This window comes from Eretmochelys imbricata, chromosome 2 (genome assembly GCF_965152235.1).
Source record: "Eretmochelys imbricata isolate rEreImb1 chromosome 2, rEreImb1.hap1, whole genome shotgun sequence".
NCBI classification, from domain to species: domain Eukaryota; kingdom Metazoa; phylum Chordata; order Testudines; family Cheloniidae; genus Eretmochelys; species Eretmochelys imbricata.
The window spans coordinates 32,712,475-32,736,234 of record NC_135573.1 but is presented as its reverse complement, the minus strand read 5'-3'; the positions used below and the strand labels follow the sequence as shown (position 1 = coordinate 32,736,234).

At 44.4% G+C, this 23,760-nt stretch overlaps 1 protein-coding gene across 2 annotated transcripts in view; it reads left to right on the top strand.

The window, feature by feature from the left end:
* Positions 1-4,586, top strand: part of EMC2 (ER membrane protein complex subunit 2) — a 59,268-nt gene extending 54,682 nt beyond the window's left edge. Inside the window, exons 12-13 of one of the 2 annotated variants that reach the window (XR_013345074.1) lie at positions 949-1,000; positions 4,461-4,586. The gene's annotated coding sequence lies outside the window, so the exon portion shown is untranslated. The remainder of the gene's footprint in view (positions 1-948; positions 1,001-4,460) is intronic. The other variant, XM_077809877.1, reaches the window with a different exon arrangement.
* The last annotated feature ends 19,174 nt before the right edge of the window (positions 4,587-23,760 follow it).

Here is a 23,760-nt window from a genome sequence, read left to right as displayed (position 1 = left end):
TGAGAGACCGAACTGAATGAGAGAGGACTAGCCGAATTAGAGCACACTGATTTGTTTGTGGGGTTTTAAGGGCAGGAAATGGTAGCGTTTAGATTTCTTACAAATATAAATGTAGCTAGGAAAAGGAAAGCAGGAAAAATGTCTTTTGTATGTGTGCATGCTACTTAATATAATGTATGGGCCTAACAGGGAGGGCAGTCTATGCAGAAATAACAGAGGATGGGGAAAGAGTATATTAACCGAAGCAAAAGGAAACACTAGTAAATGACAGCAAAAATCATGAGACTAAGAGACTTAGAAGCAGCATCCCAGCCAGCTATTTAAAATAAATAAATTGAAATCCTCGCCCCTGGAAGCAAAAATCCCCTTGACTTCCATGGGGCCAGGAGTTCACCTCCATTGTGTGTCACTCTTTTCCCTATGCTTTGTCTGTATTTTTTCTACATGGGCCTGAATTCTGCAGTCTCTTCTATGTGGGTGGACTGTGGCCATATAAAACCTTACTGATTTCAGTGGGACTCTGTGCAGATGTAAGGGTCTATCCAGACAGATCAGATTGATGTCTTAGACCTGATTCTGCAAAGGTGTATGCACATTCTTAGCATCAAGCTCACAAGTAGAACTACTCAGTTCATGGGTCTATTTGCGTGCATAAATTTAAGACATGTCTTTGCAAGACTCTGACAACCTCTTGAATTTTGCTCAACTACTGTTACCATTTTTAGTTTTTCTAATTGCGTTTCTTTAAAAAAATATATAATCTAAAATGGCATAGAGCTAACTGGGAGGGAAAACATTTCCAACCAAGGTGAGCTTTACACTAGTTCAAGCTGCCAGTTCTACCTATAGGAATTAAGGGCCTCAGCTGGTGTAAATCAGCATAGCTCAGTGGCTCAATTCTATGCAGCTAGCTAAGTTTATGTCCTTTTGTATTCTGATTTTGCACAGGTGTTAATGACCACTCTAGGCGAAATGCTGTGGAGAATCAAGCCCGAAAGTTGTAAGTGCAAACTTACTTCTGTCCCCTTGTCTGTCTGTGTTGCAATTGTTTTCACTGGGCTGCTATTAGTAGGAAGTCTTGCACCTGCCCAGCAGCCTTAGTGTTAAGAATAAACAAAGAGCTATTCTAGGCTGAGTAAAGTTACTCCTGAGCTTCTGCCAATGCAGGAGCAGAACCTAAGTTGATGCTTTCTTTAAAATGAAATACCTGGGGCAGGCACTGGGAACTGCTTACCCCTGGGGCAGTGCTTACCCAGGCAGATCTCCTCTTAATATTCAGGTGAGTTCTATCAAAAGAATGAAGGTTCGTGCCCCAAATGTATCATAATTTTCTGTAACAAGCTTTTAGCTTTTGGACATAGCATTTGGAAGTGATATTTTGTATCATGCTGATGTGGTTCCCTGAGGAAATGACTGCAAAGATCAGCACTGAGGCAGTTTCAAAAAGTGAACAACAAAAATTAACCATCATTTCTGCTTCTTTAGGTAATGGAGCCTGACACAGTGGTGTGTCTGACAAGTTGTTTTGCATTTTTGTTCTCTCTCTCTCTCTCTCTCTCTCTCTCTTTCTGTGTATGTGTGTATATGTACTATACTAAATTCTCTCTCTCTCTCTCTCTGTGTCTGTCAGGGCCAGCTCTAGGTTTTTTGCCGCCCCAAGCAAAAAAAATTTTGGCCATCCCCCCTGCCCTCTGCTTTTTTTTTTTTTTTTTTTGGGGGGCGGGGGAGGCTTTTAAACATGGTTGCACTTTGCTGTGTGTGTGTGTGTGTGTGCGTGTGTGTGTGTGTGTTTGTTTGTTTGTTTTTGACCATTTTTTAAAAAAATGAAAACAGAGAATTTGTAGTTAGTGTAATAAAACAATTTCCTATTAGTGTATTCATTTAATTTTAACAACATCACAATTACAAACAATTTGGGTTCAGCTATACACTGGAATAAAAAATGTTCATGTCTTCCAGTGCACCCAGTTTCTCATAAATTAAAAGAATTTATATGAACTGAATTTTTCTCATTTTTATACTTGCGTAGTCTTTTAATCATTCAGTGAAATCTAAATTTTTTGCAATGGTCCTTTCAATTGAAATGAATGCGAGTCCTGACAAACGATTCTGAGACATGGTGGACCTCAAATAACTTTTTAGTAATTTCAGTTCTGAGAAACTGCTCTCACCAGAAGCCACAGATACTGGTAACGTTAAAAAAAAACAAAAAAAAAACAAAAAAAAAACGCGTAATGCTATAGCAGCGTTTGGAGTGAGGTGCTCGGGGCTGTACATCCTGCCTGTGGGCCCCCAGCCCGATCTCAGACCTGCCCCACCCCTGCAGAGGGGACAATAACTGACAGAGCGTCTGGGGGAGGGGGCGGGGGCGTGGATCAGCTGTGGGGAGGGGGGTGGACCAGGGGCGCCCACCCAGCACCGAGCCACCCGGGGCAGCGGGTCCCTTACTGGCTGCGGGTCCTGCTCCGATCCCAAGCTCCGCTCCGCTCGGCTTGGCTATAGCTCCTCTGCTGCTTGTGACATGTGCGGCAGGGGCGGACCGGGGGGTGGGGGGGGAGCTGCATTGCCCCGCTCCCCCCGCAGCAGGGGGCCAGGGCAGGGACTGCCCCCAGGCCGGGACCCCTGCGCTGAGCCCGCCACTCCACCCCACACAGGGGCTCATCGGTTGACTGAGCGGGGCCTGCGGGGGGGAAAAGAGGATGGCCAGAATGCCACCCCTGGAAATGTGCTGCTCCAAGCAAGTGCTTGCTTTGCTGGTGCCTAGAGCTGGTCCTGGTGTGTGTCTCTCTTTCTGTGTGTGTGTGTGTGTGTGTGTATGGGGAGAGAGAGAAGTATGACACTTGAAGCTGTCACTGGGAGAATGGGAATGTTTGTTTCATTTTAAGCTTTGGAAATCATGTTAAGTATGGATAGATCACTATGTGGGTAGCAGTATGAGAACCAATACAGGGGAGTATCTCCTTTCCCTGGAAAGTTGTTGTAGCTTTTTCTGCTTAGGTCAGAATGAAGAATGAAAACTTGTTAATAGTACTATCAAAAGTCATAGCTGCTGTATCCTCTGTTCTCTAAGGTCAAGGCTGTCATTTTATTTCACTAACAAGCTACTATAAAGGCCCTTGGAGCGTTATTTACTTAGATTTATTTTCAGCTAGAAATATATTTAAAAAGTTCTAAAGGAGAATGAAAATGTTGAATAAATAATCAATGGCTCAAGTCCTTAGTTTCAGAATGGTTCTTTCTGGACCTACTCTAATCTGGTCCAACATGTATGCTTTTGCAGGGCAGGGACTGTTCTTTTCGTCAAGTATTTGTACAGTGCCTATCACCCTGCGGTTCTGGCCTCTAGAAGTTACTGTAACAGAAATAATGATGACGCTTTTTAAAATGCAAAGGACTTGCCATGTGGAATGGGACCAATGGTCTGGTGTATTGTTCCTCACTTTAGTCAATATGCATGCAAAGGTTTTAAAAAATAAGCTCCTAACTTAGGCTCGTAGGTCCATATTTAGGCAGCGGAATAAGTTGTCTGATTTTCAATATCACTGTTCAAACAGCTCCCAGTGACTTCAGTGGCAGTTTTCAGCTGCTCAGCTCTTTTTTGAAAATAAGGTCACATGCTTAGCTGCCTAACTTTAGGCACCCATTCTGAGAATGTTGTCCTTAATGTGCTACCCTCTTTAATGAAAATGGGGACAGGATATATTTTCCAAATCTCTCATAGCTATAATTGGAAGCTACCTTTCTGGATACCACCACCACCTCTGCATTGAGTCTTAAGGAACAAACAGCAGGTGGGATTGGTGTCTGAGATCATAAAATACACATTTTGAGCTAGATAAATGCAGACAGTGCTTCAAAGCCAGGAAAATCATAGAAATCAGTGATGTAAGAGATCTATTTAGAAAAAAGACATATACTCTGCTCATCCAAGTAACCACATGATCTTATTCTTTCGTTATTTTCCATGTCTTTTCCACACAAGTGTATGCAGGGTCGGAGGCTAGGTTAGATACGAGACATTAAAGAGGGAGAGGACTAGAACTACATTGGACCAGCAGAGGGCTTAAAGGGATAAAGTAGGAAAATAGTTTACTTGGAAAAAACTACTTTGAAATTTCTGATGGTTGGCATGCGGGTAGATATCATCCAACATGGGCAATAAGACAAACAACCTCTAGGAAGTTTTAATGAAGAGGGAGGCTAAAATGGTCAAAGATTGATTAGGAAGACCTTTCAATGAACCTTAAATACAGCCGCAGAAGACCTTTGTTGGATCAACTCAGCAAAGGAATATAGTGCAGTGGAGTGGACTAGAAGACCTCTTGTGGTCCCTTCTAGTCCTACACTGCGATTGATTCTATGACTTCTATGCAACTTGAACAAAGAGAGCCCTGTTCAGTCAAGAGGGAATCCTGGGTGCTAGAGGAAGGCCAACCTGCCTAATCTAAATCTCTTTGCAGGACATAAGAGGAAGAGACAACTCATCAGCTGAATCATCAACAAAACACACGGCTGCCTGTAATTCTGCCCCTCACGAACTGCAGCTGCATGACTCAGTATAGTGCCTTCAAAAATATCTTTCTCTACATTATGTATAAATAAATAAAAACAAATGTTTTGGGCCTGATGTTGCCCACACTGAGTAACATCTTGTAATATGAGTGATTGTGAACCTATGGGAACCTGAAAGATCACTCATGGTATGTTGCGGGGGTTTTGTTTTTAGAGCAAAGGTTTGTTTACTGGGGCTGACGGGAAGCACCCACATTTTTAGACACCAATTTTTGTGAAACTTCCATTGTTTTTCTCATTGCAATTTGGGATTTCATTGCAAAATTTCACTCACACTTAAATTTTTTTTTTCAACCAGCTCTGTTGTTTACGTGTTGGGCCAGGTGTCTAGCCAGTGTAAATCGGCATAGCTGAAACTTAACATCAGTGGGGCCGTGTCACTTCACTCTAGCAGAGGAGGGCCTGGCCTAATGTGTTTAGTACAAACAGCAACATGATGATAGAATACACTTTTTTTTTTTTTTTAAACTTCTTTGGCTTAACACCCATGTGTTTTCCAGCAGAAAGGCTCTTGTGGAGTATATAAAGAAGATCCTATGGGGTCTTTCTTCAGCATGGAGTAGATAGGGTAATTTTCAAAAATTGGCGTGTGAAAGTGTGCTTTTGTTTCCCAACCAGCTCTCGTGTTGACATATTGCTCTACATGTGTGCTGACTGAGATAAGTTGACACCTGGTGTGAGGGTGTGGTCCTGCCCTTACAGATTCCTTTGCAGGATCAGGGCCTACGCCTGGTAATATTGTTCAGCATATGTAACCCACACACCTCCTGGGTGTAATGTTCTGTCCCATCTAGGGGCATCAGGGGGAGAATGAGAATGAGCCTTAGCTAACAGCCAGTTGGCTTTTAACTCATACAGTAGATGCTTATGCCCTAAGCTCCAGAGGTTCCCCGGTTTGATTCTGCTGACTGGGGTTCCTGCCGACCAGGGTCTGTCAGGGTTACACATGGAACTGACAGAGTTAGGTTCCTTTTGGTTATCAGGCGGCATCTTTGGCATGTAGTTTCTCTTTGGTTAATATGAATTGAACATAGATACGGGCTCCAGGCTTTATGCTTTCCTAGGAGCGAGAGAACCTGTTGTGATTTTAACAGAATCAGCTGCTTTAACATGAGCCTTCTTTGCTTAGCAGGGAGGCTGTTAAAATCTGGCACTGTTGAGGGAGACGTGTCATTTCAGCAATGCCAGCACTTCAGAAAATGCTAAGTTTTTAAATTTCCCAATCGGTGCCAAGTTTTCACGTTTTTCCTACTTGGCTGCAGTCCTGGTCATGGGGGGGTGGGCGGAGGGAAGCATTGTTTTCCCACTATGCTGATGCTTTTGAAAAGACCTATGTAAACATTGCCTTCCATGCTACCATCCTACTGTTCTGCCTGCTGAGTGAGCATAGCATTTGAGGTCATGAAATCCTCTACAGATTATGCACTAAGTGATATTTCTCTGATACTGGTATTCAGAAATAGAGGAATAACAGCAAGGGCGAATGATGTTTGATTTTTTTTCTTCCTTTTCATAGGTATATTGAATTCTGTGTTAGGGGAGAAATATGGCAAATATGTAGGAGGCAGCATAGAGGATTTGAAGTCAGTCACATTTTGGTTTTATTCTTGGCTTTCCTATGTAACTAAGGGCAAATTATTCTCATTTAGCCACTTTCCCCATCGGTAAAATGGGGTGATAATACTCAACTCACCTTACATATAAAACTGTTTTGTAAGTACTGCTGAGCAACCAATATAAGTTTGTTTGTTTTTCATTATTATCCTTGTTACTTTGGTGGACACTGTAAAAGGTTTGCTCATGGCCTACAACTTTCATTAATTATTCCAGACTGATTTTCTGCATGCAAATAGTGTGATGCTAATTAAGGCCCCCCAAACCTGCAAGCCCTGTCAAGGTTTATGATGAAATATCTGTTTGTCCTCTACTATTTAGATTAGAAAGCAAAGTTTGGTTAAGTCAGTGGTATATGAAATTTTGGTGTGATCAGCTATGAATCGGTGGAACACAGAGTAAAGGAGTTTGTGAGAAAGGTATGAAAGGTACCTGTAGGGGGGAAGCAGTAGATTAAACGTTTGTAAATATTAGAGGGATCATTGTGGTATTGGTTATTCTCTCTAAATTTTGGCCCTTATCTAGCTCAGATTCAAGTAATTGGGAGTCTTTATTTTTACTTTAATTGGAGCTGCATGAGGGCTTTGGAACAGCTTTTGTATTCCCTTAAAATGCTCTATTTTGCATATAAAATTATTTTAGGTCACCATTGCATCCAGATTTAACCATATTTGCTATATATTGAGAATATGGCATTGTCAACTACATGATCATGTATCTGTGTTCAGCAGGAAAAGATGAAATAAGAAACTGATTTAATTTTTTTTTCTTATTTTAAAAATGTTTTTCCATCATAACTCTGGAAAGCATGCACCATGAATTTTTTTAATTATCATTAGGCAGCTCTGGTATAATTTATGTTAAGAGGTTTTGGCCTGTTTACGTGTGCTGGAATTTGCCAAAATTAGTAATGTGATATTCCATCTTTAGCAAACCTATAGAGCAATAAATAATGACACATGACTGTATGCAAGTGCTATTAGTTTAAAAAAAAATTTTTTTGTGGTGTTCGTGAAATGCAGGGATCTTCCAACCCAAATTCTGCAGTATTAGGCAGCAAGTTGTACTCTGAACTAAACCAGATGCTGATCAACTCTGTTCCTATTATCAACTCAGGGCCGAGACAGTAACCAGACCTTATTTGCAATGTTAACATTTGGAACAGATTAACAGCAGTTAAACTGAAACGAGAAACCTCCACTTTACTAAAAGGTTCAAAACATGTAATGCTGTAGAATCAGAAGGTCTGTAGTATGTTAAACAGAAATCAATAAGTTAACTGTATGCCAGGCTTTCCCTATGCAGCATGTGGTGTTTCCAGTTTGAGTGCCCCCTTTAAAAGATATGTTTGAGGTATATGAGGTTTAAGCCCTGCTAAACCATGTGCCTCATAAGGTACATCGTATTCAAACTCACTGTTTGAGTTTATTTCACAAAGGCATGCGTTAATTTAGTCTTGTACAAGTATTGTCTGTGTAGGGTAATTGTCTTTATTAGGGCCAAATCCTGAGTGGCCTGGTACAGCTGCGAGGATTTATAGATTCCAAGGCCAGAAGGGACCATTGTGATCATCTAGTCTGACCTCCTTATAACAACAAGCCATAGAACTTCCCCAAAATAATTCCTAGAGCAGATCTTTTAGAAAAACATCCAGCGAATCCACCAAGACCCTTGGTAAATTGTTCCAGTGGTTAATTACCCTCAGTGTCAAAAATGTACACCTTATTGCTAGCCTGAATATGTCTAGCTTCAACTTCCAGCCGTTGGATTGTTATACCTTTCTCTGCTAGCTTGAAAAGCCCGTTATTAAATATTTGTTCCCCATGTAAGTACTTATAAGCTGTAATCAAGTTGCCCATTAACCTTCTCTTTAAGTTAAATAGATTGAGCTCTTTGAGTCTATCACTATAAGGCATGTCCTTTCTAATCTTTTAATCATTCTCATGGCTCTTCTCTGAACACTCTCCAACATCCTTCTTGAATTGTGGGCACCGCAACTGGACACAGTATTCCAGCTGCAGTCACTCTGGTGCCAAATACAGAGGTAAAAATAACCTCTCTGCTGCTACTCAACATTTCCCCTGTTTATGCCTCTCAGGATTCATTAGCTCTTTTGGCCACAGCATCACATTGGGAGCTCATGTTCAGCTGATTATCCCCCACACCTCCCAAATCTTTTTTAGAATCACTGCTTCCCAGGATAGAGTCCCCCACACTGTAAGTATGGCCCACATCCTTTGTTCCCAGATATATACATTTACATTTAGCCATATTGAAACACATTTTAATTTGATTTTTCCAAATACACCAAAATACCAGATTCCTCATAATACACACCGGGGGAAGGGAAGTAACATATCTATCTTTCAGAATCTACGTTAATCACAGACCTCTAAAGAGTCAGCCCAAATTTGAATTTTTTGTATGCAATGTTGTTGTAACCATGTTGGTCCCAGGATATTAAAGACACAAGGTGGGTAAGGTCATATCTTTGATTGGACCAACATCTATTGGTGAGAAAGACAAGCTTTCGAGCTTCTTCAGTGTTAGAACCAAGCTGCCTTGTTTTCAGCTAACAGGAATATATCTAAGTTAAAACACATATTGTTTTCTTGCACCCAGTTTACCAAGAGATGCAGATCATTCTGTATCAGTGACCTGTCCTCTTCATTATTTACCACTCCCCCAATATTTGTGTCATCTGCGAACTTGATCAGTAGTGATTTTGTTTTCTCCTGGACATTGATAAAAAGGTAAACAGCATAGTGCCAAGAACTGATCCCTGAGGGACCCCACTAGGGATGCACCTGCCTGATGATGATTCCCCATTTACAATTACACTTTGAGACCTATTAGTTAGCCAGTTTTTAATCTATTTATTGTGTGCCATGTTCATATATTCTAGCTTTTAATCAAAATGTAATCTGGCATCAAATAAAACGCCTTACCCAAGTTAAGTAGATTCTGTTAACGCTGTTACCTTGATCAGCCAAGCTTGTAATCTCATCAAAAAGGATTTATAAAAAGGATATATAATGAACACCTGACATTACTCCACGATCACTGTCATGACTGGATAGTTAAGGCTGCAACCAGGTTTTCCTATAAAAACCTATTTGGCTTTGAGAATTGGCTTGGCATGAAAATTGCCAAAAGGTCACTGGACTAAGGAGCCCACGAGGGGGAAGGTCTCGGAGCCTGGGCTTCAGTACAAGCAGGAACATCTACACTGCTATTTTTAGCCCTGCAGCAGAGCTCTGTAAGGCCAAATCCATTGACCTGGGCTCTAAGAGTGTGCCACTAGTTTTTCTTTTTAGGGTATGTCTACACTGCAATTCATCCTGGTAACCGGATGAAATGGGTCTCCTTAGAATTGACTCAGCAAAAGGAAAAACTGTGTCTTCTGAAATAAGAGAGCCAGAGGGAAGGACTACACAGGAAAGTTTCATGGATATCACCTAAGTATGAAAGTAAACCAATATAGCAATACCCGCCTAAACTGTGTGGATGCTCTTATTTCAGTATAGGAACATTTTTTTTCAATTCAGTTTGTCAGTTGGGAACAGTTTTCAGTTAAATCAAAGTATGTCCACACCAGGTTTGCACTGGGTTAGGCTATGTCTACACTGGCTCTAGCCCCGTTGCTCAGGGGTATGAAAAAACGCCCCCTGACCAACATAAGTTACACCGACAGCGCTGTCCACCCAGATACTTCTTTGTTGGTGGGAAACATTCTCCCACAGACACAGCTACTGCCACTCATGGGCGGGGGATTGTTTAAACCGATCAGAGAGCTCTCTCCTGTCAGCACAGAGTGGCTACGTGGGAGACCTTACAGTGGTGCAGCTGCATCGGTACAGCTGCGCCACTGTAAGGTCTCCAGTGTAGACATAGCCTTAGTTATGGCAGCTTTTAAAAGGATTTGAGTTAAACTGGTACAACTTTCCCATGTAAACAAGACCTAAAAGGTCTTTCTATGGGCAATACTTAAGAGAGTTTCCTTTAGTTCAATGCTACAGATCTGGGTTCCACTTGCAGGCTAGCCTGAGTGTGTGGGGTTTGAGTCACTGTGTTTTTATTCCTTTGTAGCAATGGATTCATCATAGAAGCTACCTAACTGTCTTTGGCCCTGATCCCACAATGAGATCCACACAGGTTGACCTCTGTGCTTGCATCCGTGCAGAGTCCCACTGCAGGGTCAGGGCCTTATTTTGTATGGTGCATTGGTCTGACTCTTTTTGAGTTACAGCTCATTAAAATTTCCCCTGGATGTGCTCTGCTTGGGAGCAGCTCCATAGTTCAGATTGTAACCAGAGCTCCATTTTTCATTCCCCTTGTGATGCTGCACTGGCAAGGCGAGGTGGGGGTCGTGCTGGCGGTGGCGGGATAGAGCTATGAAAGCCTTCAGAGTAGTAGAGTTTTTTGGAGAATTTGAAGAGATTATTAAGTTATGGGTGCTTGTAACAGGGTGTGCTGAGCCAGGAGCTAACTCAGCACCCTGTCACTCTAATACCCACCAGTACATGCTAACTGGGACCTAATTGGAAGACAGGTAGTTGACAGAGGGTGCCAATTAACTGCACAGAGCTACAGCTGAAAGGCTATTTGAAGGGAAGCAACCCACAGAGCTGGGGTTATATAAACAGACCGGAAGGAAGCACTGGAGAAGAGCAGGGAGCCTGAAGAAAGGCTGAAGTAGGTAGGACTGGATACTGCTAGTACTGCTCCCTTCCCTAGAAGTAGGTGGGGAAGCTGGCTATGGGCTATAAGTATATGTAGGGTGACCAGATGTCCCGATTTTATGGGGACAGTCCCAATTTTGAGGGCTTTTTCTTATATAGGCTGCTAACCCCCCCCCCCGTCCCCATTTTTCACATTTGCTGACTGTTCACCCTAAGTATATGTGAAGAGTGCTACAGGTTGAGGCCTGAAGAATACAATAAAACGTGGTGGTGCTGAAGGAGACCTAGAGTGGTTGTGGTCTGTGATTAAAGCCTGAAAGACTCTCCTGGGACCAGCCTGTGACATTGCTTTCAAATTACACTATCTAAAAGATGCTGTACACTGGGGAGCTGAAGATGGGATTTTTGGTTCCCAGATGCAGTATGGGGAGGGAGCAGCTCTGCAGTATTAGTGGTGCAGAAATGGGCCTTAAAGGCAACTCTGAGCCGTAATGCTGCTAAACAGCAGCCGTGAGTGAAGATTCCCATCTGTAAACGCAATCCTGGTGGAGTGAGGGGAGTTTCCAGTATCCTGCTGGAAGGAGCATGTGCTGAAAGACAACTAAGCAGGAGCATTTTGATACCAAAGGGCTCACCGCTTTGCCTGCTGGTGTTTGACCCTGAGATTAATGTCATCGGCTTTAAAAGACCTGTGGCAGTTTCACCCAGGGGGCTGTTGCTTGAATGACGCAGGAATTCTGAAAAGAAAACCTCACAAACCGAAGTATCACCTAGCTCTAAAGAATTAGAATTTTGCTCCAATAAAGCTTTATGTGCCTAGCCCTTCGGTCTCTCTACTCACCTTTCTCTCTTCCTCCTTTTTAATCCCCTCTTGTCAAGTCTTTCTCGGTGATAGATAGGGGCTATGGACTGACAATGCACAGCGCACCCTCTGCAGAACTGGTTGGGCTGTTCAGAAAGTCTCACCTCTTGACAGCGAAAGTATCAGTCATCCTTTGTCTCTGTGCTTCCAAAATTTCTTAATGTCGCTTACTGCTCCCAGAGGCAACTATGTGGTGTAAAAAGATATTGCATGCTTCTGCTTCTCTTGTTTTAATTAATTTAATTTTAATTTAATTCTCCCCTCTTAATTAAACAGTATAGAAGCAGGGGTGCTGGAACAATTTGTACAGTGGGGTTGCTGAGAGCCACTGAACCAAACTGTAAACCCTGTGCATGATAGAAACCACTTTAAGCCAGGAGGTGCAGCAGCAGCCCCAGCAGCTATGTATAGAAGGGATCCATATTAGTCCCTTTATAGATTGACTGTTATTGTATAAGATCCAGTTTACTCATTGTAAATGATCCTCCATATTGGAAGTAGTGACTGAGTTTTAACTACTGAGCAGATACTCGGTAAAAACTCAGTCACTGGTTCCAATATACTTAGGGATTTAAAAGCAGCCAAAAATGTATTTGTGGGATAAAATTTGGCTATGTTCACAGCCTGGGAATTAATTTTCAGACTTGGAAGAAAAACTGCTTGGCCTGTTTTTTTCCGCTTTCAGGAACACTGTAGGTATTTATTTGCTGAGTTAGTGGTTTTAGATGCTGTTTAATGAAAGATTATTCTTCAGAATAAGTGTATTTTGCAGGTGCTTGGTCCTTAGGTGCCTCTCAACATTTTGTAGTGAAACTATAGAAAGAAGCAATGCCTAAGCTTGTATAAAGTGGCTCCTAGGGAGCCAAGCCTGGCACCTAGAGGAGCAGATGGGTTTGCTCGTGTGTCTGCATGCAGCTGCCCTCCGGCTGAAACCCAATCTGCCCAAGTCAGCATTTTGTCTTGCCCACTGGTGTTATACGAGGTGGGTGACTTATGATTTTTAAAATTTATTTGTGAAGGTGGAAGAAAATGAGTTCAGCGTTACTGACCCAAGGATGAATGACTCAGCATTTGTGCCACCTGAACTCAAGTGAGATGACAGGACTTAGTACCATGAACTGGAATTTATGGTGCAATAGGACCAGAAATTTAGCACAAAGAGGGTGTACTCTTAACTATCAGCAGGAGTTTGAAGGCCTGTAAGACATAGTAAGTGACAACATTCCTTAGCACAATTGCTTTTCCCCCTTGACTATGATAGGTGAAGTGCTGTTGCAGCTGTATTGGTCCCGGGATATTAGAGAGACAAGGTATGTGAGGTAATACCTTATATTGGATCAATTTTTGTTGGTGAAAGAGACAAGCTTTCAAGCTACACAGAGCTCACCCACCTTGTCTCTCTAATGATAGGTGAAGTAATTTTAAATAAAACAAGCCAGGAGAGCAGTATTGTCAACCTCAAGCATTATGAAATCATGAGACAGATGCTTAAAGATCATGAGATTTTTAAATAAACAGTAGTTTTGAGGTTCTTTTTTATTTGCCTTCTGGGTTTTGAGCATTTAGGGTACACTCAGGTTATGTTTTCAAGTTTTGTCTCCAAGCATGAGGAACTTTTTTTTAATGAAAGCTACAATTAACCCTTTGTTTTCTGGTAACCAGAGGCCATATCTTCAATAGGAACAAAGATGTGTTTATACAGTGAGATGGCTAACACAGTGTAAAATCCTAGTGTGAAATCCTGACCCCACTGAAGTCAATGGGAGTTTTGCCATTGATTTCACTGCTACTGTAGACAAAGTGACTTTACCAATCATGTCAACCAGCACTATCAAGGTAAAACTACAACTTGCATGTCTTTACAACCTGTTAACTGTCATGTGTTAGCTAGCTTGTAAACACACACCTTTTCTCTGAAGGTATGTCTACACTATGAAATTAGGTTGATTTTATAGAAGTTGATTTTTAGAAATCGATTTTATACAGTCGATTGTGTATGTCCCCACTAAGCGCATTAAGTCGGCAGAGTGCATCCTCACTGCTGTGGCTAGCATCGACACACGGAGTGGTGCACTGTGGGAAGCTATCCAACAGTTCCCGCAGTCTCCGCTGCCCATTGGAATTCTGGGTTAAGCTCCCAATGCCTGATGGGGCAAAAACGTTGTCACGGGTGGTTTTGGGTACATGTTGTCAGTCTCCCTCCCTCCGTGATAGTAACCACAGACAATCATTTCGCACCTTTTTTCCTAAGTTACCCGTGCAGACACCATAGCATGGAGCCTGCTCAGCTCACCGGTGCTGTTGTGAGCATTGTAAACACCTTGCGCGTTATACTGCAGTGCGTGCAGAACCTGGCCCCTGAGCATGGGGTGATAGACTGAACGCATATCCCTATCTTGGACCACCTTGCCAACCAGTACATAAACCGCAAGGATTACTTCTCAATGGTGCTGCAAGCACTGGTGGATCACAAGGGACATTTTACTGACATCAGCGTGAGATGGCTGGGAAAGGTGCATGACACTCGCATCTTTAGGAACTCTGGGCTGTTTGAGCATCTGCAAGAAGGGACTGACTTCCCAGACCAGAAAATTACTGTTGGGGATGTTGAAATGCCAATAGTTATCCTTGGAGACCCAGCCTACCCCTTGCTCCCATGGCTCATGAAACCATACACAGGCAGCCTGGACAGTAGTAAGGAGCAGTTCAACTATAGGCTGAGCAAGAGCAGAATGGTCATAGAATGTGCCATTGGACATTTAAAAGCTCGCTGGTGCTGTTTTCTGATTAGGTTAGACATCAGCACAACCAATATTGTTATTACTGCTTGCTGTGTGCTCCACAATATCTGTGAGAGTAAGGGGGAGACGTTTATGGCGGGGTGGGAGGTTGAGGCAAATCACCTGGCTGCCAATTTTGAACAGCCAGACACCAGGGCGATTAGAAGAGCACCGGTAGGCATGCTGCGCATCAGAGGCTTTGAAAACCAGTTTCATGACTGGCCAGCTATGGTGTGACAGTTGAGTGTTTCTCCTTGATGCAAACCCACCTCCTTTGTTGATTTTAATTCCCTGTAAACCAACCACCCTCCCCCCTTCGATCACAGCTGGCAAAGGAAATAAAGTCATTATTGTTTTGAAACCATGCATTCTTTCTTTATTAATTAAAATAAAATGGGAGATAACTGATAAGGTAGCCCGGGTGGGGTAGTGGAGGAGGGAAGGACAAGGGCACATTGCTTATTGTAGACACACTACAAATCAAAACTGTTTGAATGACAGCCTTCTGTTGCTTGGGCCATCCTCTGGAGTGGAGTGGCTGGGTGCCCAGAGCCTTCCCGCCCCCCTGTGTTCTTGGGCGTCTGGGTGAGGAGGATATGGAACTTGGAGAGGAGGGCAGGCAGTTGTACAGTGGATGCAGCGGCGGTCTGGGCTCTTGTTGGCTTTTCTGCAGCTCCACCAGATGCCTGAGCATGTCTGTTTGCTCCCCCATTAGCCTCAGCATTGCATCTTCCCTCCTCTCATCTCGCTCACTTAATGCTTTCCTGGACTGTGCCACTGAATGCCTCCATCCATTCAGCTGTGCCCTATCAGTGTGGGAGGACTGCATGAGCTTGGAAAACATGTCATCGAGAGTGCATTTTTTTTTTGCCTTCTAATCTGTGATAACTTCAGGAACGGAGATGATAGGGGGAGAATAGAAACATTTGCACCTGCAGGGGGATAAAAAGGGAGAGTAAAATTTAAGATGATATATTTCTAAGAACAAAAGGGAGACTCTTTCACAGTGAATCAAGAAATTCACAGCAGACAGCACATGTGCTTTAGGTACAAGGTTGCATTTTGCCTTTTACATTGAGATCCTGCTGGTATGATGACACATCACACATGGCTGGGCAACAGAATTCAGTTTCCAGGCAGCCATGGTAAGCCAGAGGCTACGCGGGTTTGGCTTCTAACACCTTCATAACATGTGGGAATGTTTTCAAACTGCAGTGTCCTCCTTTCCCATAGCAAGCAATGCCGGTTGGGTTTGCCATTTAAAAGGAGGGGCTGCGGTTTTCAGGTGGATGTGAAGCACACGCTTCCCCCCATCCCTCCGTGTGGCTATTTGGGATGATCCCTTCACCCCTCCCCCTGCCACGTAGCTATCAGATGATCCCTCTTAGCCAAGTGCAAACAGCCCAGCATGAACGGGGTCCTTTTACTGTTCCCTTACAAAAAATTCCCCTATTTCAACCAGGTGACCATGAATGATATCACTCTCCTGAGGCTAACACAGAAAGATAAAGACCGAATCTTGCTTGAATGTGACCAAAAACCTGTGACCATTTCCTGCCATGCTTTGTGCTGCAATGATTCCAGACTACTTGCTACTGGCTTGGTATGGTAAAGTGTCCTACCGTGGAGAATGAAATAAGGCAGCCCTCCCCAGAAACCTTCTGCAAAGGCTTTCAGAGTACCTTCAGGAGAGTTTCATGGAGATGTCCCTGGAGGATTCCCGCTCCATCCCCAGACACGTTAACAGACTTTTCCAGTAGTTGTACTGGCCGCGAATGCATCCCAGGTCTTCAGGGAAAACATTAAACACGATTGCTTTTAAACCCTGTACTGTAGTTAAAAATGTGGATTCACCGGAGGTGCCTTCTCCGCCTTCAGGGTCGGGGGTCCCACCTTGGGAGGGCATTGGCTCCAGGGTGATGAAAAGATCCTGGCTGCTGGGGAGAATGGATTCACCGCTTGCCTGCTGCTGCGCGTTCTCCTTCTCCTTCTCCTTCTCCTCCTCCTCCTCCTCTTCCTCATCCCCAAAATCCTCCTCCATGTTGTGTGAGACTCCCCCCTTTGCAGGTGTCCACGGACAGTGGTAGTGGTACGGTCCCCCCCTAAAACGCCATGCAGCTGATCATAGAAGCAGCATGTACGGGGCTCTGACCCAGAGCAACCATTTGCCTCTGTCTTTTGGTGGGCTTGCCTGAGCTCCTTGACTTTCACACAGCACTGCTGTGTGTCCCTGTTGTAGCCTCTGTCCATCACGCCCTGCCTGTGTGATTTTGGCATATATATTAGCATTTCTTCTTTTTGATCGGAGTTCTGCCTGCACAGATTCTTCTCCCCATACAGCAATCAGATCCAGTGTCCCATTCGCTCCATGCTGGAGCTTGTTTGTGATTCTGGGACTGCATGGTCACCTGTACTGCTGAGCTCGCCACGCTGACCAAACAGGAAATGAAATTCAAAAGTTCCTAGGGCTTTTCCTGTGTACCTGGCTAGTGCATCGGAGTTGAAAGTGCTGTCCAGAGCGGTCACATTGGAGCACTTTGGGATAGCTCCCGGAGGCCAATAACATTGATTTGTGCCCGCACTACCCCAAATTTGACCCAGCAAGGTCAATTTTAGCGCTACTCCCCTTGCCGGGGAGAAGTAAAGAAGTCGATTTTAAGAGCCCTTTAGGTCGACGGAACAGGGTTGCTTGTGTAGACGCATTCAATATAAAATCGACCTAATGCGGCTAAATTTGACCTAACCCTGTAGTGTAGACCAGGGCCTAGTGTAGACATGGCCTTTGAAAGTCCCTAGCAACCCCATGCCAGTTTTTGTGGTTTTATAATCATATTTACCTGTATTTGAATATGTATGTAACTTGCTGTTGCTGTGTGAAATATTCACATCAATAGCAGGGGAAACTAATGCCAGGTCTACACTACAAAGTTATGTTGACATAAGTCGCATTGTGCCGACCAGAGCGTCCATGTGTCTGTGCTCAAATTTGTCTCCGGCCTTGTAAGCACTCCATTACAGTGACTCAGTAAAACCACCTCCCTGAATGGCCTAAAGCCATGGTTGACCTATTCAGGTTGACTCAGTGTGAGTGTAGACACTGCATGACCTGCATCGACCCTAACAGTCCTCCAGCAGTTCTCCCACAATGCCCCATTCCCTACAACAGTGACCACTTTGGTCATAATTGGAAACTCCTCTGCCCAGATGTCACAGATACCAGAAGCCATATTGCAGTATCACACACAGGCCTCAATCTGGATTGGAGCCCCACTGTACTACGTGCTGTACAAACACACAAGATTATACAGTCCCTGCCCCAAAGACTTTATAGTTCAATTTAAGGCAACATGCGACAAGTATGTGGAATAAACAATATATCAGGGAAAAAGGGAAGGGAGAACAAGAGTAATGATAGGAACACAGGTTTACTTAGGCCATAATTCAAATTCATAAACTGATTGTTCCTAATCTTTTAGAAGTTGTTTTGCTTTCCAGGGACTTCATTCCCTGGAAAAATCATGGAGCAGGTCCTCAAAGAATCAATCCTGGAGCACTTACATGAGAAGAAAGTGATCAGGAACAGTCAGCATGGATTCACCAAGGGAAGGTCATGCCTGACTAATCTAATTGCCTTCTATGATGAGATTACTGGTTCTGTGGATGAAGGGAAAGCAGTGGATGTATTGTTTCTTGACTTTAGCAAAGCTTTTGACACTATCTCCCACAGTATTCTTGTCAGCAAGTTAAAGAAGTACAGGCTGGATGAATGCACTATAAGGTGGGTAGAAAGTTGGCTAGATTGTCGGGCTCAACAGGTAGTGATGAATGGCTCCATGTCTAGTTGGCAGCCGGTGTCAAGTGGAGTGCCCCAGGGGTCGGTCCTGGGGCCGGTTTTGTTCAATATCTTCATAAATGATCTGGAGGATGGTGTGGATTGCACTCTCAGCAAATTTGCGGGTGATACTAAACTGGGAGGAGTGGTAGATACGCTGGAGGGGAGGGATAGGATACAGAGGGACCTGGACAAATTGGAGGATTGGGCCAAAAGAAATCTGATGAGGTTCAATAAGGATAAGTGCAGGGTCCTGCACTTAGGACGGAAGAACCCAATGCACAGCTACAGACTAGGGACCGAATGGCTAGGCAGCAGTTCTGCGGAAAAGGACCTAGGGGTGACAGTGGACGAGAAGCTGGATATGAGTCAGCAGTGTGCCGTTGTTGCCAAGAAGGCCAATGGCATTTTGGGATGTATAAGTAGGGGCATAGCGAGCAGATGGAGGGACGTGATCGTCCCCCTCTATTCGACATTGGTGAGGCCTCATCTGGAGTACTGTGTCCAGTTTTGGGCCCCACACTACAAGAAGGATGTGGATAAATTGGAAAGAGTCCAGCGAAGGGCAACAAAAATGATTAGGGGTCTGGAACACATGACTTATGAGGAGAGGCTGAGGGAACTGGGATTGTTTAGTCTGCAGAAAAGAAGAATGAGGGGGGATTTGATAACTACTTTCAACTACCTGAGAGGTGGTTCCAGAGAGGATGGTTCTAGACTATTCTCAGTGGTAGAAGAGGACAGGACAAGGAGTAATGGTCTCAAGTTACAGTGGGGGAGGTTTAGGTTGGATATTAGGAAAAACTTTTTCCCTAGGAGGGTGGTGAAACACTGGAATGCGTTGCCTAGGGAGGTGGTGGAATCTCCTTCCTTAGATATTTTTAAGGTCAGGCTTGACAAAGCCCTGGCTGGGATGATTTAATTGGGGATTGGTCCTGCTTTTGAGCAGGGGGTTGGACTAGATGACCTCCTGAGGTCCCTTCCAACACTGATATTCTATGATTCTTTGATTCTATGCTTTTGTTTATTTTAAAATATAAATAAAGATCATCAATCTCCACTGGCTTTCTCCTTACCCATTAACAGGTGGTGATTTCCTGTAGGCATCATGATAGGAGGTGAGTCTTCAGGAGGGATTTGAAGGATTAATTTGGGGAAGGCAATTCCATGCATAAATAGTGGCTTGAAAGAAAATGAAAAGAACCTTTGTGGGAGAAGCTGTCTATATAAAATAACTTATTTCGGTATTCTTTCTTCTTTGCAAACTTTAAATAAACTTAATATATTTGTTCACCTCTTCGTTAATGGGACTTGTATATTTAACATTACAAACTGCATTAGTACTTTATATTGATAGCTATATTCTCTATCATGCCAAAATATAATCCCTGCCAATTCCTTCCTGAAGGCCAAGCAAAGTTTTTTAATGGGTTGAAATGATTGACTAGCACAGGAAATCATAGTTAAAGATTAGAGTTTTATCTTTATTTCTCACTGCTTTTTAAAGGGCAATTTATGTAAAGCAAACTCGTTAGAATGTAGTTAAAACAGTCTTGAATAGATTCCAGATTGGGGTTTGGAAGATTTGAGATTGGGACACTGTCTTTCCCATTAAAATATAATTAACGCACTGCTAACTTTTCATATAACCGTTAGTCAGAGGTGCATGTCATTTTTATTTTACTACTGTCAAGACACACTTTTTTTTTTTTTTTTTTTTAAAGTAAGCCCTCCTCACCAGATGTTAGTGTGATCTACACTGGATCTTTTCCAATCCTGCCTGCATGTAATTTTCAAGTCCCAACAACCCTGCACAGCAAAAGATAAAAACTGACCATAACTATACTCTTTCATATTACTCATAGCTCAGTTTAATTAACTGAAATCCTACCTGATAAATAGTGCAATCAGAAAAATTCCAATTTAACATCAACTACTTCCACATCATATTTTTCTAATTTGAGACAGGTTTTAGATTACTGGTTCTAAATTATGTAAACTGCCAATCAGTGATTGTTACATTAATCTAAAAGCTGCATTTTTTTTTAGAAAATAATCATGATTAAAGGTGTATGTTTGTCCTGGCTGTGATTTATGTGACCAAAGCCATGCTGTTTAGAGGGATTTTTCTTCATATAAAATGTCATGGTCTTTGTAACTCTCTGAACAAGACTGTTCCATAAATCTGTACCAGTTTGTGTGTCTGTATATCTGGTGAAGTGGAGGAGGAGTGTGAGACTTAGGGCTTGGCTACACTTGCGAGTCAGAGCACATTAAAGGAGCCCCGGGCACACTAGCTCACTACCCGTCCACACTGACAAGGCACGTAGAGTGCTCTGACTCCCCGGCTACAGCGCTCCTGGTACAACACCTCGGTGAGTGGAATAACATTTGGTGCGCCCCTGCTGGAGCGCTGCAGCGTCAGTGTGGACACCCTGGTCTGTTAGTGTGCTCTGATTAGCCTCCAGAAGTGTCCCACAATACCTGTTCTAGCCACTCTGGTCATCACTTTGAACTCTACTGCCCTGCCGTCAGGTGACCAACCATCAGACCCGCCCTTTAAATTCCCTGGGAATTTTGAAAATCCCCTTCCTGTTTGCTCAGCCAGGCGTGGAGTGCTCTCAGCGAATCTTTCCAGGTGACCATGCCTCCACGCGCCAGGTGATCCCCAGTATGGAGCAATGGCAAGGTGCTGGACCTCATCAGTTTCTTGGGGCAGGAAGCTGTCCAGTCCCAGCTGCGCTCCAACCGTAAGAATTACAATACCTTTGGGCAGATATCAAGGGACATGATGGAAAGGGGCTATGACCGGGATGCACTGCAGTGCAGGATTAATGTGAAGGAGCTGCAGAATGCCTACCACAAAGCACGCGAGGCAAACAGCCGCTCTGGTGCTGCCCCAGCGACCTGCCGTTTCTACAAAGAGCTGGACGCGATACTTGGGGGCGACCCCACCTTCACTCCAAGGACCACCATGGACACTTCAGAGTCCAGTGCAACAAGGCAGGAGGAGGAGGAGCAAAGTGGGAGCGAGGGTGCTGAGGCGGAGGAAGACACCCCGGAATCCCTAGATGCATGCAGCCAGGAGCTGTTCTCAAGCCAGGAGGAAGGTAGCCAGTCGCGGCGGCCAGTGTTTGGGGAAGAACAAACACCAGAGGATGTTCCCGGTAAGCGGCTTTTATTTTGGGAAGGAAGTTATTCGGTGCGGGCTCTTGGGGTGAGGAGGGTTAGGGCTGCATGCATGCCTAGATGCGGAATAGGGCATTGATGTGCTCTCTCACATCACAGTAATTGGCCTAGTGATCTCTTCAAAGGTCTCATCCAGAACTTGGGCAATGCGCTTGCACAGGTTTCGTGGGAGAGCCACTGTGGTCCTTGTCCCAGTAAGGCTAACTTGCACAGTGGCGCCGACCATGAGGGGTGGGGGGACCTTTGCTGCACACAGGCAAGCTGCATATGGGCCAGGGTGGAAGCCACATTGCAGTAGAAGATCCTCCCTTGCTTCCCAGGTCACCCTCAGCAGCAAGATACCTTCCTGGACAAACTCCTGTGGAAAATGTGAGGACAGTGTTCAGTATAGGGGCCCCCTGCTGCTGTTGGCTCTCCCCAAGGCAAAGAAACCCAGAGGACAGTACAGCCATGAAACAATCAGTCACGCTTGACCCTGTGCTTACTCACCATTTTGGAGCTCCTGGGGGTTATGTGCGCTCGCTTTGAGACAGGCAAATTATGCTATTCTGTAGACTGTGCTTGCTTCTAAGTATGGGGGAATCATTCCTCTGTCTGGGGTGAGCAATGCTGCCTGCATTTTCCCTTTACAGATGCAACCTTGAGATCTTAGCCGTCCGTTTTATCACTGGCCGAAAGACTCCAAAGAATCAGAGGCCACGTAGAAGCAAGGAAGGCATGTTGCATGAAGTAATGCAGCATTCAAGTAATGAAAATCAAAAAGTGCAGAAGTGGCGAGACAGTCAAAGGAGGATCCGCCAGCAGAGTGAGGAGCACCGGCACAAAAGCGCGGTGCTCCGGCAGCAAAGCACGGATCGGCTGATAAGCGTAATGGAGCGCCAAGCGGACTCGATCCAGGCGCTTGTAGCCATGCAGGCAGAGCACTACCATGCCCGCCCACCCGGCAGCCCTTGTCCCAGAATTCTTTCCCATGTGCCCCCATGTCACCTCCAACCCACTTTCCCCAACATCCGGGTTCTTACCACCACCAGCTGCCTCCAACATCTGTAGCTTCACCACCCAGCCCTGAAAACTATGACCCTTACCGACTGCACTCAACCCCCATCACCGTGCATATTAGCCATGCTGAAGTGCAGCACTCATTGCACAGCACTCCAGACAGGAAGGCTGAGTATGAGAACAGGACATAGGCAAATCTGTGATTGTACCATTCCACAGCCCACCCCCTTGCCCTTTCTGTTTCGCAAGCACTTGTGTTTCTTTTCAATAAACGAATTTTCTTTTCAATAAATGGATTTTTTGGCTTTGAAAAAATTCTTTATTATTGCATAAAGTAAAAGATACCTTAGCCCAGGAAAGAAACAGGCACTGCAAGTCAGCGTAGCAAACACAGATTCCTACTAACATTTGATCCACTGCACTTCACTCCCGTGCAGGGCACCAGACATTACTGGTAGCTTTCAGCCTCAAATTGCTCCCTCAAGGCATCCCTAATCCTTGTAGCCCCATGCTGGGCCCTTCTAATAGCCCCGCTCTCTGGCTGTTCAAATTCTACCTCCAGGTGTTGAACCTCTGAGTTCCATGCCTGAGTGAATCGTTCACCTTTCTCTTCACAAATGTTTTGGAGGGTACACTACGTGGCTATAACCATGGGAATGCTGTCATCGGCCAGGTCCAGCTTCCCATACAGAGAGTGCCAGAGGCCCTTTAAATGGCCAAAAGCACACTCCAGAGTCATTTTGCACCGGCTCAGCCTGTTGTTGAATCGCTCCTTGCTGCTGTCAAGGCTCCCTGTATAGGGTTTCATGAGCCACGGCATTAATGGGTAAGCGGGGTGTCCAAGGATCACAATGGGCATTTCCACTTCCCCTGCGGTGATCTTCTGGTCTGGGAAAAAAGTCCCGGCTTTCAGCTTTCTGAAAAGTCCCAGCTTGCAGCTTTCTGAAAGATGCATGCATCACGCACCTTTCCGGGTCAGCCTGTGTTAATGTCAGTGACATGCCCATGGTGATCCACAAATGCCTGGAGAACCATAGAGAAACACCCCTTCCGATTAATGTACTTGGAGGCTAGGTGGGCTGGTGCCAGAATTGGAATATGCGTGCCATCTATCGCCCCTCCGTAGTTAGGGAAACCCATTTGTGCAAAGCCATCCACAATGTCATGCACGTTACCCAGAGTCACGGTTCTTCTGAGCAGGATGAAATTAATGGCCCTGCAAATTTGCAT